This window comes from Chlorocebus sabaeus, chromosome 9, assembly GCF_047675955.1.
Source record: "Chlorocebus sabaeus isolate Y175 chromosome 9, mChlSab1.0.hap1, whole genome shotgun sequence".
Classification (NCBI taxonomy): domain Eukaryota; kingdom Metazoa; phylum Chordata; class Mammalia; order Primates; family Cercopithecidae; genus Chlorocebus; species Chlorocebus sabaeus.
The window spans coordinates 124,044,300-124,060,520 of NC_132912.1; positions in this window are offsets into that span (position 1 = coordinate 124,044,300).

Consider the following 16,221-nt stretch of genomic DNA (forward strand, 5'->3'; position numbering starts at 1 on the left):
GCGGACTGGGGTGCACATAGTCCATGGAATACTATGCAACAATAAAAAATAATGAAACACGTCCTTTGCAGCAACATGAATGCAGCTAGAGACCATTATCCTAAGTGAATTAATGCAGGAACAGAAAACCAAATACCACCTGGTCTCACTTTTAAGCGGGAACTAAACATTGAGTACACACCGACACAAAGAGGGAAACAATAGACACTGGGGCTTACTTGAAGGTGGGCAGAAAATGAGGATAGAAAAACTACCTATTGGGTACTATACTCACTACCTGGATGACAGAATAATTTGTACACCAAAGTCCAGCAACACACAATTTACCCATATAACATACCTGCACATATACTCACTAAACCTAAAACAAAAGTTGGAAGAAAAAAAAATAAGAACGTGGGATCCTGACTAGGATCCTGGCACAGAAAAAGATATTAGTGGAAAAATGTAAAATTCCGATAAGGTCTACAGTTCTGTTTATTGCATTGTTCCTATGTTAATTTCCTGGTTTCGTTCATTGCACTGTGGTTATGTAAGCTGTTAACAATAGCAAAAACTGAGTGAGAGGTATATGAGAACTCTCCGTACTATTTTGCAACTTTGCTGAAAGCCTAAAATTAATTCAACAGCTTAAAATTTAACAACAACAAAAAAAAACCCCTACATTAAGAATGAATAGGGCTTTTGGTATGGTGGTTCCTCAAAAAACTAAAAATAGAATTACCATATAATCTGGCAATTCCACTTCTGAGTATCTAACCAAAGCAGGGACTTGAGCAGATATGTGTACAGCCATGCTCGTGGCAGCATATTCACAACAGCCAAAAAGTAGAAGCAACCCAAGTCTTCATCAGTGAATGAATGGATAAACGAAATGTGGTATATATAGAAAATGGAATATAATTCAGGCTCAAAGTGGAGGGAAATCCTGCCCCATGCTACATGGATGAATTTGAAGGCATTATGCTAAATAAAGTAAGCCAGCCACAAAAGGATAAATACTGTATTATTCCACCTATAAGATGCTATGATCTGAATGTTTGTGCCCCCCTCCACCCCTCACCAAATTCATACATTGGAACCTAATCCTCAAGCTGATATTAGAAGGTGGGGCCTTGGGGAAGTGATTAGGTCATGAGGTCTGTTCCCTCATGAAAGGGATTAGGGCCCTTATAAAAGAGACCCCAGAGAACTATGTGACCCCATTCCACAATATGAGCAGACAGCATAAAGATACCATCTGTGAGGAATGAGCCCTCGCCAGACACTGCCAACACCTTGATCTTGGACTTCCCAGCCTCCAGAACAGTGAGAAATACATTTCTATTGTTTATAAGTTACCCAGTCTAAGGTATGTTGGTATTGCAGCTCAAGCAGTCCATGGTGGCATAGTTCCAGCTACTCAGGTGAATTGCTTGAGCCTAGGAGTTTGCACTTGCACCACTGCACTCCCTGCACTTTAATTTTTATAATTAGAAATTGTTCACATCAAAGGTTTTTGATATTGTGTGCTGGTCAAGATGCTTGCAACATGAGTTTTCTGTACAATGTTTTATTGCTTAAATTCATCCTCCTCATGGTCTCCCATAGAGTAGGAAAAGACACAAATTCCTAAATCAATATAGTCAATAAAAGAACTATAACCTTTCACCCCAGGAAATTCAGCCCATCGTTGGTCAAACCCGGCTGCTCCTAAACTTGCTCCTCATTCTTCCTGTCTTGATCTAAAATATCTTTTCCTTCACCTGCTCTCTTTGGTTCTTTCAATTCCTGGAATATTTTCCCCATGAAAACCTCTCCCAGCAGCCTCTAGGCAGAGTTAGCCTTATCTTTTCCTGGTCTCCCACCGCTTTCCAAATGTAGTTGGCAACGATGCTCTAGCACTTTTTACCATGTTGCGTTCTGAATGTCTGTTTACACTGCTGGCTGCCCAAATAGACTACTAAGCTTCATGGAGAACAAGAGTCTCATCAAACCAAACCTGAGTTGTGACAAAAAGTACCTTTGTTTTCGAGTCAGTCACGCACAAGGGCTTGCACTGGGGTCATGCTTCCCATTAGGCCAACCCAGGATATGGACTCCAGTTCTGATGCTTGGGCTTCCAATGTCTCTGTCCCCAACCTCTCCACAGCTTCTTCATTCTAATCACAGAGCCTTGACTTTGCTCCTTAGCCCAAGCTTCTCCACTTTTCTAAGCCATATTTTATGAATACAAGGAATCTGCCTTGCAATGCTCCATCCACTGCCCAGGGACTAGAATCCAGGCCTCGCACCTCAGGTGGAAGCTGCACCCTGTTTTGTAGGCAAGGATTTGAGACGTTGGGCACCCCTGCCTCTCTGGATTGGCTCCCCGCTGCAGAGCAGCTCTCACATCTCCCCACTGCCTCCCACTGTAGCCATGCAACCCCCGACCTGGTAGATAAACACTATCTAGGAATCAGGCTGTGTTATCAATGCTACCTGGTTCACTGTTTTCACAGAGTAGTAAAGAGCTCTTGGATTAATAAATTGTAATTATTAACACAATTATGTAATAATGTAAACCATAGCCATCTTTCAATATTAACTTATATGATTATAAGCAATCATTGTGATTCTTCCCCACTCCAATAAGGGAGTCCTGGACTTTCACAAGCAAATTATCTTATTTAAAAATCAGCTAGTGTCAACAACCTACAGCTTTTCTCTCCTTCCTCTGCCCTCCCTGATTTGTGAGCTACATACTGTGAAAACTATGTACTGTGAAAAATATTGGCACCTGTGAAAACTTACAGCGTTTTGAAGTGCAAGAAGAGAGGGAGTCGGGGTGAGGGGGTGAACCAAGGGAGGAGAATATAAATGTCACTGTCACTCCTGGATTTGCATAACTTAATTAAATCAGATTGCATTCCTCCAAGCCCTAGCTAATTGAGATTGTTTGCACTAAGGACATAGGAGTTTTAATATGAGACGATAAATGTGTGTAATAATTTTGGTTCCGAGATCATTGGATGAACTGAAGCAAGCTGGATATAATCCTACAGGCAGGGAATTAGGAGATTATGAAAGTAATGAGTGGAGCATTGAGCACAGAAATACCCAAAGAGGGTTCAAAAATGGCATGAGAACTTCAACAAAGACCAGCTGTGAGCTTCAAGAAAGCTCCTCTGCTTACGATCCATGGACATACTCTTCTCAAAATATAAAAATCAACAAACAGATTTTTACACGAGATAGATTCCTTAGCACTGAAAACATGAAAAGCCCAGGACATACAGTTGCCTTACCCAAAAGTCACAGAATCATGAGAATTCAGGCAGGAAGCAAAGCTAGATGATATCGTCCAGTAGTTCTCAACTCTAAGTAGAGGACCCATGTTAATGTCAGAAAACCTCACAAATGCCCTTTATGGTAGTTTTTTTTTTTTTTTTTTTTTTTTTTTGAGATGGAGTCTTGTTCTGTTGCCCAGGCTGGAGTGCAATGGTGTGATCTCGGCTCACTGCAACCTCCGCCTCCTGGCTTCAAGTGAATCTCCCACCTCAGCCTCCCGAGTAGCTGGGATTACAGGCGCACATCACCATGCCCAGCTAATTTTTGTATTTTTAGTAAAGACAGGGTTTCACCATGTTGGTCAGGCTGGTCTTGAACTCCTGACCTCAAGTGATCTACCAGCATCGGTCTCCTGAAGTGCTGGGATCATAGGCGTGAGCCACCATGCCCAGCCTATAATAGCATTTTATCTCTTAATTGAAAAAAAATTATATATATATATAATACTTACTAATGCAGAAACTGTGTTGATTCACGTTTTCAATCCTTAAAGCACCTACACATACTGAACAATTAGTGGTATTGTATATGCAGGGGTTTGGTGTGCGTATGAATTCAAAGATTCTTTTTACCCCAAGACTCTCCACCATTTCCAGGATGGTGCAGCAACCGCACATAGGTAGAGAATTCACCTGGTGAGTTTGGGAAAAGGGTGCCATCCTCAAACTAACACACCTGTAGCTCTGCTTATGATGCCTGCAGGTAACTTTCTTTGGAGAGAAAGATAAAGCATGCCAACATTCCCTTCTGTGGGCAAAGTGGCAGTCAAGGACAGTGTTGCTTTTGACTAGAACACTGGAATTAAGTGCCTGATATAATTCCAAAACAGTTTCTGATTTTTGGTCTAGAAACTGAGTTATTGCTACCATGAGACTGTAACATATGCTCCATTCTTCCTGAAGAGATACTTCCATTTTTATTAACTATGCATCTTGCAATGTGACAGCCAGAAGTGCCCCCCTTCTTTTGCAAACAGTTCAATGATTCCTCTGAGAGCATCTGGTCCCTGGAATATGTGAGGTAGCATGCCCTGTTCACAAGGGGCCTTGATCTCCAAACCTTATCCAATGAAACATTTTGGAGAGCTTGCTCAGAATAAAGATGAGAAAAACTGGAGGCCTGGGATGGTGTGGTTTGAGGTCTGTGCACTGAATCAAAGCACCTCCGTCTCAGTCTTACCTGAAATGACTGTAAAAAGGCATTCAACTGTTTCGTAAGCTGGCTAGTGGGTCCACAGTCTTTATTTCCCACACGAGCAACAAATGTTCTTTTGTTTGTGTTTACTATTTGATTTTTAAATTTTTCTTTAAAAGCACTGAAACAAAAATATCATAATCAAGAAAGGCAAAGATACCCCTAAATGCTAAAGTAATTGCACAAGGACAGAGTTAGTAAAACCCAGCAAATTATTATAATGAATAAAAATAATTCTGAAAGCAGCTGCCTGCTTTGTTCAAATATCAGAGAGTGAGGGCTTTGCAGATGGGTGATATTTTGGACACTTCAGCAGGGCTAAAAAAAAAAACTGGCCCAAGGTAACTAAAGGCTAGCTTTGTTTTGGTTGTTTTCTGTATCCTCTGTCTCCGTTTTCTCTTCTGTGATGTGCTGATAAGAATAGCTTGACCAATGGTTTGTTACAAAAATTAAATTACACAAACCATGTAAAATAGCTAGCACAGGGCATGCTGCATGGGAAATGTCTAATAAGTAATAACAATTATTATCATGCTGTAGTCAGAGTTCTTAGTTGCTGTGGCAGAGGAGTCTGGCCAGCGCATAAGAATCACCAATGCTGGTTACCGTTATGATTTTTTGTTTTTTAAACTCAGAAACCTGGGTGTATTCACCACTCACCTCAGAGCTACTAGTGAATCAGAATCTCTGTGTGTGTGTGTGTGTGTGTGTGTGTGTGTGTGTATTAAAGTTCTATGGATTTCACAATCAAGCTAGAGTAACAGGAGTGGATTTACTCTCATATCTGAAACAAACACCCAGGCAAAATATAGAAAACAACAGTTTTCATGACACCAGGCATGAGGCAATAGAAAACCATGATCCCCAAGAGACAGGAAACAAGGAGAGCCCTGCAATTGCCTTGAGAGAATCCGCAGGATATGGCACCAAGAAGGGAAACTGAAGCAGAGCTTCATAGACTCCCTGAGTTGAGGATACACTCAGCAGACTGTCAGAGGAGGGAGGGCACAGAGAAGCACTCTCATCTGCCCTTTCTGCTGGGCTCTGAGTTCCTCATGGTCAATCCCAGCCTGATTTTTGCTGCTTTGTTTTTCTGTGCACCCCAGTTTCTCCACATGAATGCTATGGCAGGTCCTGGCTCTCCTCCCTCCATTTTCCTCTCAAAATCTGGCCATTCACCAGTAACTTTGATCTTCCTTCTGAGGCAAACTGACACGGAATATCCCTAGTCAGCCATCATGAAGTTGAAATCCTGAGCTGAGGATACAAGGCTGAGAGCCCAGGAAGACCAAGGCAGCTAGAGTTCATAGGACAGAGAGAATTCAGTTGCACAGAAAGAAAAGCCCAGAGAGCTGTGGAGGGTCCTCAAGGATTCGGTAGAGGACTAATCAGCACATGAGTGTAAGCAAACTACTCAAGGCAAGGGAAAGCACAATAAAAAGAATTAGAGAAAACAACACCTGGTACTCACATAGGACTAAGGATAGTGCTAGTTCCTTCCAGTCAGACTGAAAAAAAACTCGTAATTCATGAGGCATTGTGCAGAGTACTCTGGAAAGCCCTGCCTCAGTAGTGAGGAATAATTAGCCCTGGAATGAGTCATGCTCTGGACCACCCTAACAAATCATAAACCTAAGACTTGTCCAGGCTCTTATTACAGGTGGTTCACACCTGTAATCCCAGCGCTTTGGGAGGCCGAGGCGGGCTGATCACAAGGTCAGGAGATCGAGACCATCCTGGCTAACACGGTGAAACCCCGTCTCTACTAAAAACATAAAAAAATTAGCCAGGCCTGGTGGCTGGCGCCTGTAGTCCCAGCTACTCGGGAAGCTGAGGCAGGAGAGTGGCATAAACCCGGGAGGCAAGGCTTAAAGTGAGCCAAGATCATGTCACTGCACTCCAGCCTGGGCAACAGAGTGAGACTCTGCCTCAAAAATAAATAAATAAATTTTTAAAAAGACTCAAACAAGTGAAACATGTTCCAAGTAAATTAACTGCATTCTAGAACAAAACTCAATAATATTTATAGTAACATAAAAAGAGTACCCAACAAGGTAAAATTACAATGTCTAGCATCCAAAGATTACCACACATGCAGAGAAGCAGGAAAACATGATCCATAATGAAGAGAAAAATCAATCAATTGAAACTGACCCAAAACTGACACCGATGTTAGAATTATCAGAGAAGCACATTAAATCAGTTATTATAACTTTTTAAGCAAATGAAATAAAATGGAGACATACAAGATTTTTTAAGGTCCCAAATTGAGCATTTAAAGGTGAAAATTACACTGGGTGAGATTAATGGTAGATTAGATACAGCAGAGGAAAAATTAATAAACTTGAAGGCATAACAACAGAAATCATCCAAAATGAAACACTGTTATTAAAAAAAGAATTTTTTTTTTTTTAAAAAGCACATCAGTATGCTCTGGGGCAATTTCATACCACATAAGTCCTTAAAGGAGATGATACAGAGTAACAGAAAAATATTTGAGGTAATAACTGAAACTTTTCAAACTTAATAAACATTATAAACCCACAATCCAAGAAGCTCAATAAATCTCAAACATGAAGAAAACTACCCTAAGATGTATCACAATCAAATTGATTAAAACCAATAAGAGAAAAAGCTTAAAAACAACCAAAGACAAAGACATGTTATGTACAGAGGAACAAAAAATAAAATGGCATAAGACTTACCATTTGAAACAGTACAAGCCAGAGGATGGTAGAGCAACATCTTTAAAGTACTAAAAGAAAATGTCAATACAGAATTCTATATTTGGCAAAAAGTCTTTCAAAATGAAGGTGGCAACAAAATAACATAGAACTGGGCTACAAATCAAAGCATAAAATAAATATCCAGCTGGGTATGGTGGCTCACGCCTGTAATCCCAGCACTTTGGGAGGTCGAGGTAGGCGGATCACGAGGTCAGGAAATCGAGACCATCCTGGCTAACACGGTGAAACTCTGTCTCTACTAAAAATACAAAAAATTAAGGCAGGAGAATCGCTTGAACCCGGGAGGCAGAGGTTGCAGTGAGCTGAGATTGTGCCATTGCACTCCAGTCTGGGTAACAGAGTAAGACTCCATCTCAATCAATCAATCAATCAATCAATCCATGAATCTATACTGATATAAATAATTGAATAAATGAGGGATAATAGACAAATCTCCCAAACAGAAGAATTCCAAATAATTTGTGTAAAGACTGCTCCCTCGAGGAGATGAAACATAAATTTCCACCCCTTAAGTGTGAACTTCACGAACCAATTTCCTTTCAAAGATACAGTATGGAAGGAAACGGTAGAGGGGAGCAACTTTACAATGGAGAAACCTGAAACTATCTCAGGCAGGTGATTGAGGTCAGTTATCAGTAGTAATAAGTCATGTGGATAGTATGCAACTGTTAGTCTGTTCTTGCACTGCTGTAAAGAAATGGCTGAGACTGGGTAATTTATAAAGAAAAGTGGTTTAATTGGATCAAGGTTCCACAGGCTGTCTAGGAGGCATGGGTGGGGAGGCCTCAGGAAGCTTCCAATCATCACAGAAGGCAAAGGAGAAGTAGCCATGACTTACATGGCAGGAGCAGGAGCAAGGGAAAGGTAGAAGTGCTACACACTTTTAAATGACCAGATCTCACAAGAATTTACTCACTATCACAAAAACAGCACCAAGGGGATGGTGCTAACCCACTCATGAGAAACTCACCCGTATGATCCAAATACCTCCCACCAGACCCTGCCTTCAACACTCGGGATTACAGTTCAACTTGAGATTTGGGTGGGGACACAGATTGAAACCATATCAGAAACTTTCATATAATGTGATAAAAGTGACACTTAACCGGTGTGATTTTCCTCTCTAAAACCCCATAACTCTTTGCACATTTCCTGAAAGACTAAAATTATTCTAAAATTAAAAATAAAATAATTGCAAAACAAAGACATGGTCAGATCTACAAAAGCTGAAAGAACTTATTACTGACAGCTCCACAAAATAAACTAAAAGATGTCTTAGGCAGAAGGAATTTGGGTGATCATAAATGGGTATTACATGTATAAATATGTACGATTTTATTATTATTTAAATCTGTTTAAAAGACAACTGACTTTTGGTTCCACCAAGATAGAACATACCCATTCCTCCTAGGTCCTCTTTCTTACAAGTAAAACATCCTTTTCAAAACTCCTACTAGAAAGAAAAAGAGCAAACCAAGCATGAAGCAATCATTAGGAAGGAAAGAACAAAGTACAGAAATCAATAAGATTGAAAATAAGAAAACCAAATAGAAAGCCAATGGAACAAAAAGCTAGTTCTTAAAAATATAGTCAATAAAAGGTGATTAACCTCTAGCAAGACTGACAAAGATTAAAAGCCAGAAAATACAAATGATCATATCTGAAACAAAACAGGTGATATCACTGCAGATTCATTAAAAGGAAAATAAAAACTACAGACAAACTTTATGAATTTGACAACTTAGAAGAGATGGAGCAATTCCATGAAAATCACAAACTACAAGTTAATCAAGATGAAATAGACAACCTGAACAGTCCTACAATCTTTTTTTTTTTTTTTTTTTTTGAGATGGAGTGTCACACTGTCACCCGGGCTGGAGTGCAATAGCATGATCTCGGCTCACTGCAACCTCCGTCTCCCGGGGGTTCGTGCAATTCTCCTGCCTCAGCCTCCCAAGGAGCTGGGATTACAGGCGCACACCACCGCACCCAGCTAATTTTTTGTATTTTTAGTAGAGAGTATTTTAGTAGAGCTTTTCACTATGTTGGCCAGACTGCTCTTGAACTCTTGACCTTGGGATCTGGCCACCTCTGCCTCCCAAAGTGCTGGGATGACAGGCATGAGCTACCACGCCCAGCCCATACAACCATTTTTAAAATTGAATTTGTAATGTACAAAGCTCCGAAAAAAATCTACAAGCCCAGATGATTTCACTCGAGAGTAATTCTACCAAGCATTTTTCTAAAATTAATAACAATTTAATACAATTTAACTCTTCCAAGAAAAAGAGGAAGGAATACATACCTCATTTTAGGAGACCTCATTATTTCCCTGATACCAAAACCAGACAAAGACAGTACAAAAAAAGAAAATTATAGACTAATCTCTCTCATAAACTTAGATGCAAAAATCCTCAACAAAATGTTAACAAATCAAATGTAGCAACATATAAAAAGAATTATACACTAGGACTGAATGGGATTTATTTTAAGTATGCAAAGACCAGTTAAGCATTCAAAATAAAAAAATCAATATATTCCACCCTATCAATGGGCTAAAAGAAAAACCATATATCTACTGATACAATTAAAGAATTTGATAAAATCCAACACCCGTTTATGACAAAAACTCTCAGCAAACTAGAAATAGAGGGAAACTCCCTCAACTTCATAATTTACAAAAATAACTTACAACTAATATCATACTTAATGGTGAAAGGTGCTTTCTCTCTAAAATTGGAAACAATGCAAGGATGTAAGCTCTTACCACATTTATTCAACATGGTACCAGTCATAGCAGTAAGTCAAGAAAAGGAAATAAAAGGCATACGGGTTGGAAAGGAAGAAATAAAACTGTCCCTTTGTACATGTTATTATCTACAGAGACAATCCAAAAGAATCTACAAAAAAGACTAGAACACACGAGTTCAGCAAGATTGCAGGATACAAATCAACATATAAAAATCAACTGCATTTTTCTGTGTAACAATGAACATGTAGACACCAAAATTTAAAACAATACCACTTACAATCACTCCAAAGAAAATGTAATACTAAGTATAAGCTTAACAAAACATGTATAGGATCTGTGTGCAGGAAAGTCTAAAATGACTGACAAAAGAAATCAGATCAACACATGAAGAGATGTATCATGTGTTCATGGATTGGAAGACTCAGCATAGTAAAGATGACAATTTTCCCCAAGTTGATTAGTATAGTTCCTATTAAAATCCTAGCAAGTTTTTTGTAGATACAAACTTTTTTCTATTAAGTTCTAGTGTACATGTGCACAAAGTGCAGGTTTGTTACATATGTATACATGTGCCATGTTGGTGTGCTGCATCCATTAACTCATCATTTACATTAGGTGTATCTCCTAATGTTATCCCTCCCTCCACCCCACAACAGGCCCCGGTGCGTGATGTTCCCCACCCTGTGTCCAAGTGTTCTCATTGTTCAGTTCCCACCTATGAGTGAGAACATGCAGTATTTAGTTTTCTGTCCTTGCGATAGTTTGCTCAGAATGATGGTTTCCAGCTTCATCCATGTCTCTACGAAGGACATGAACTTGCCCTTTTTTATGGCTGCATAGTATTCCATGGTGTATATGTGCCACATTTTCTTAATCCAGTCTATCATTGATGGACTTTTGGGTTGGTTCCAAGTCTGTGCTATTATGAACAGTGCTGCAATAAACATACATGTGCATGTGTCTTTACAGCAGCATGTTTTATAATCCTTTGAGTATATACCCAGTAATGGGATGGCTGGGTCAAATGGTATTTCTAGTTCTAGATCCTTGAGGAATCACCACACTGTCTTCCACAATGGTTGAACTAGTTTACAGTCTCACCAACAGTGTAAAAGTGTTCCTATTTCTCCACATCCTCTCCAGCACCTGTTGTTTCCTGACTTTTTAATGATTGCCATTCTAACTGGTGTGAGATGGTATCTCATTGTGGTTTGGATTTGCATTTCTCTGATGGCCAGTGATGAGCGTTTTTTCATATGTCTGTCAGACAAACTTATTTTAAAATTTATATGAAGAGTAACAGATCCTAAATTTGCTAAAAACCGTCTTGAAAAAAGAAAAGTGGGAAGAAGCACTTTATTCTACTACACAGCTACAATATCAAGACGGTGTAGGCGATAGACATGTAGATCAATGGAACAGAACAGAAAAATCCAAAAATAAACCATACAAATATGTTCGCCTGATTTTTGACCAAAGTCAAAAGTAATTCAGTGGAGGAAGAATAACCTTTACAACAAATGATGCTGGAGCAATTGGACATACATAGGCAAAAAAAATGAACCGTGAATAACCTAAACTTCACATCTCATCCAAAAATTAATACAAAATGGATCAGGAACTTCAAGATAAAACAAAACTATAAAACTTTTAGAAAACAACATAGGGAAAAAAAAATCCTTAGGCTCTTTGACAAATTAAAATAGAATGAGATATCACTACACACCTACCAGAATGGCTAAAATAGTGACAGCAGCAAATGCTGGCAAGGACATGGAGAAACTGGATCATACATACATGGCTGGCAGGAAAACAAAAGGGTAGAGCCACTGTGGAAAACAGTTTTCAGTTTTTATAAAACTAAACATGCAACTGCCATGTGGCCTAGCAATTACACTCTTGGGCATTTATCCCAGAAAAACAAAAAGTCACATTCACACAAAAACCTACATCCAAATAAATGTTCATAGCAGCATTATTTATAACATTTTTTCACAAAAACTGGAATGACCCAGATATCCTTCAGCAGATGAACAGTGATCCATTCATCCCGTGGAATATCACTCAGCAAGAAAAAGGGACTAATTATTGATATACACTACACAATGACTTAAATGAATTTCTAGGGAATTATGCTATGTAACAAAATTCCAGCTCCTGAAGGTTATATACTGCATAAGTCCATTTATGTAACATACTTGCAATGACAAAATTGTACCAATGAAGAACACATTCGTGGTTTTAAGGTAGGAGGCAGAGAGATGGAGATGGGTGTGGCTATAAAAGGGAACAGGACAAATCCTGGTGGTGATGGAAGTGTCCTGTGTGCTGAATGAAGTTTATCCTAAAGCTGCCTCCTTACATATTTTAAGTCCAGCCTAAAGGTTTCTCTGTACATGGTAAACTATAACCTAAATGGAGTTGTAAACGGACTGTAGCCTACTCTTGTGCCAATTACCAAGTTTTGGCCAATCAAAGGTGACCAACTGTTCAAACCATGTTCAAATAAGGCAAACGCCAAACTGTAACCAATCCAGCCCTTTCTGTACCTCACTTCCATTTTCTATACCTTTCCTCTTTCTGACTATAAATCTTCTTGCACCACATGGCTTCAGTGGAGTCTGAGTCTACTCTGGCTCTGGAGGCTGCCCAATTTGCAAATTTTCTTTGCTCAGTTAAACTGTTAAATTTAATTCACCTAAAGTTTTTCTTTTAACATGTGTTTTGATTGTATCAATGTCAATATCTTTGATGTGATATTCTCTTTTTTTTTTTTTTTTTTTGGAGACAGAGTCTCACTCTGTTACCAGGCTGGAGTGCAATGGCACAATCTCGGCTCACTGCAACCTCCCTCCCGGGTTCAAGCGATTCCTCTGCCTTGGCCTCCCAAGTAGCTGGGACTACAGGCATATGCCATCACACCCAGCTAATTTTTGTATTTTTAGTAGAGACGGGGTTTCACCATGTTGGCCAGGATGGTCTCGATCTCTTGACCTCATGATCCACCCACCTCAACCTCCCAAAGTGCTGGGATTACAGGCATGAGCCACCACACCCGGCCAGTATTCTTAGTTTTGCAAGATGTTACCATTGAGGAAAATTGGGTAAAAATGGTGTAAGGAATCTCTCCGCATTATTTCTTACAATTTTATATGAACCTACAATTATCTCAAAATAAAAAGTTTAACTTAAAAACTTAAATAAAAATAGATCATAGGCCTAAATGTAAAACCTGAAACAATACAGCTTCCAAAAGAAAAAAGAAAATCTTGTCATCTTGTCTCTTAGTCTACTCAGTATAACAAAATACCATAAAATGAGTGACTTATAAATAGCAGAAATTTATTTCTCACAGTTCTGGAGCCTGAAAAGTCCTAGATCAAAGTGCTGGCACAGTCGGAGTCTGATGAGGACCCTCTTCCTAAACAACCATCTTCTCACTGTGACCTCACAAGTAGGAAGGGCTGAGGGATCTCTCTGGGGTTTCTTTTATGAGGGCATTAATCCCATTTATGAGGGCTCCACCCCATGGTCTAATCACCTCCCAAAGGCCCCGCCTCTTACCACCATCACTTTAACAGTTAGGATTTCAACACGTGAATTCAGAATAAACAAACATTCAGTCCACTGCACCTCGAATTAGGAAAACATTTGTAAACTTGGACAGCAAAAAGCACAATCCAAAAAATAACAAAACATATACATTGGACTTCATCAAAAATAAAACTTCAGCTTCAAGACATTATTAATAGAATGAAATACAAGCCACAACTGGGAGAAAAACTGTACAAAATATATATGTGATAAAGGACTTGTATCCAGAAAGTGTGTGTGTGTGTGTTTTAAGTGTATATATATATATATACACACACACTTAAAAACCCCAAAACTCTCAAAACTCAGTAAGAAAGCAAGCAGCCAAATTCTTTTAAATGAGCAAAAGACTTAGACACTTTAAAGATGATATACATGAAATCTACATAAAACATGCACAATATTATTAGAGAATTGCAACTTATACTCACAATGAGAAACAACTACCTATTAGAATGGCTGGGACATACCACCACGGACCATCCCAAGTATTGGCAAGCACGGGCAAGAACTAGAACTCACACATTCTACTGATGGAAATGCAAAATGGTACAACTACTTTGGAAAAGTTTGACAGTTTCCTAAAAAGTTAAACATATGTCTACTGTGTGATCAACTATTCCGCTCCTAGATTTTTACCAAAAACAAAAGTTTATGTCTGTACAAAGACTCGTAATGAATATTTACAGCAGCTTTGTTTGTAAACCCCCAAATTGGGAACAGCCTAAGTGTTTGTCAGCACATAAATGAATACACAAATTCTGGTGTATCCATAGAAGGTAAGACTACTCAGCAGTAGAACCAAATGAATTACTGATATACACAAAAAACTAGTGAATCTTAAAATAGAAAGAAAGAAAATGTCACCATGCTACAAGATTCCATTTATATAAAACCCTATAAAATACAAACTAATATATAGCAACAGAAAGTAGATTCATGGTTATTGGTAGGGGTATGGGAGCAGGGAGGCACTGACGGAAGGGGTTCAAAGGCGCATTAGGAAACTTCTTGAAGCAGTGGATTTGTTGTGATGATTTTAAGGGTATACATATATACTAGACATCAAATTATATACTTTTTTTTTTTTTGGAGACAGTCTCGCTCTGTCACCCAGGCTGGAGTGCAGTGGTACCATCTTGGCTCACTGCAACCTCCACCTCCCTGGTTCAAGCAATTTTCCTGCCTCAGCCTCTGGAGTAGTTGGGACTACAGCTGCATGCTGCCATGCCTGACTAATTTTTTTGTATTTTAGTAGAGATGGGGTTTCACCATATTGCCCAGCTGGTCTCGAACTCCTGAGCTCAGGCAACCTGCCAGCCTTGGCGTCCCAAAGTGAAATTATGTACTTTTAATGTGGACAATTTGTTATATCGATTATAACACAGTAAAGCTGCTTAGAAAGAAAAATAGTGGTAAACATTTCCCAGTTTTTATTTCTAAAGTGATAAATCCTGATAAATACCCTCAAAAGAAAGTGCTTAGAAGTCCTCAATTTTAAGAGTAAAAAGGGTCTTCAAACTAAAAAGTTTGAGAACTGCTGCCCTGGGGGATAGAGATTCTGACTTTTCATCTTTCTCGGCATCAGCAGCACCCAACCCAACTGAGTGCACAGCAGGTCTGCAGTGGGCATCTGCACAGTGACCGGATGGAAACACAGCAGTTCGATCACTGTGTCTGCTTCACTGGTTGGGGACGTGTTTTTGAAGAGGGGAGAACACTCCTCTCTTAAAGAAGGTACACTCTTTGAAGCTATTTCCCCTGAGTTCCAGCCCTCCTAGAGGATAAACGGTGGGCCTGGTTTCGGGAAAGTTATCCTCACTGCTTCTTCAGAACAGAGGGACTCTGCTACAGCAAAGCCAGATCCCCTGGGCAGGCCAACACAAGGGTGCCATATGCTGGTTGTGGAGGCTTTAAGGGATACCAAGACCCCAAAAGAAAAGATACCTGAGCAAACCATCCCATGACCTGGGAGCCTTGAGACATTCCAAATGTCCTTTCCGACCTCTTTGGGAGAGCAGCTCATCTTGGCGTCCCCTCAAACAGGGCCCAACTCCTGAACAGAGGGTTCCAGGGCTGAGGCTTGCCTGGCCCAAGAAAAACAGGCAGGAGCAGTGGGCGTGTTGCCTCGGATTGTAAAGTGCTCCCAGATAAGCCGGCACCTAACAAAGAGGGCCTTATGCTCCACCAGGAGCACAGCCTTTGACATTCACTGCTTTTGTACAGGCTAAAAGTGGGTTGGACACTAGAAGCCTCTATGATTACTACAAGATCATGTCCTTTAAACTGACTGGCTTCTGGGCCACAGATTTGGATGGCAAATCGTCTGCCCTGAGTGAACTCATAACCCTGGGAGGAGAGAGACAGAGAGCCCTTCTCCATGTCCCCTTCTCTTTTCTAGATTGTATCATCATGTGTCTCTCTTAAAACCTGGAGAACATCCACAAGTGGTAGGCCCCTGTGCTCCTGATTTCCTAAAGCCCCAGATTTGTGGACTATGCAGCCCAGAGCACTCTGACGTACCCCAGCTCCCCAGCAGTCAGCACCCCACAGCTGTCTAGGCTCAATGAGTGCTTCCTGGCACATGTCCACACTGGACCTCTGAGCTGTGCTAACAATACCTTC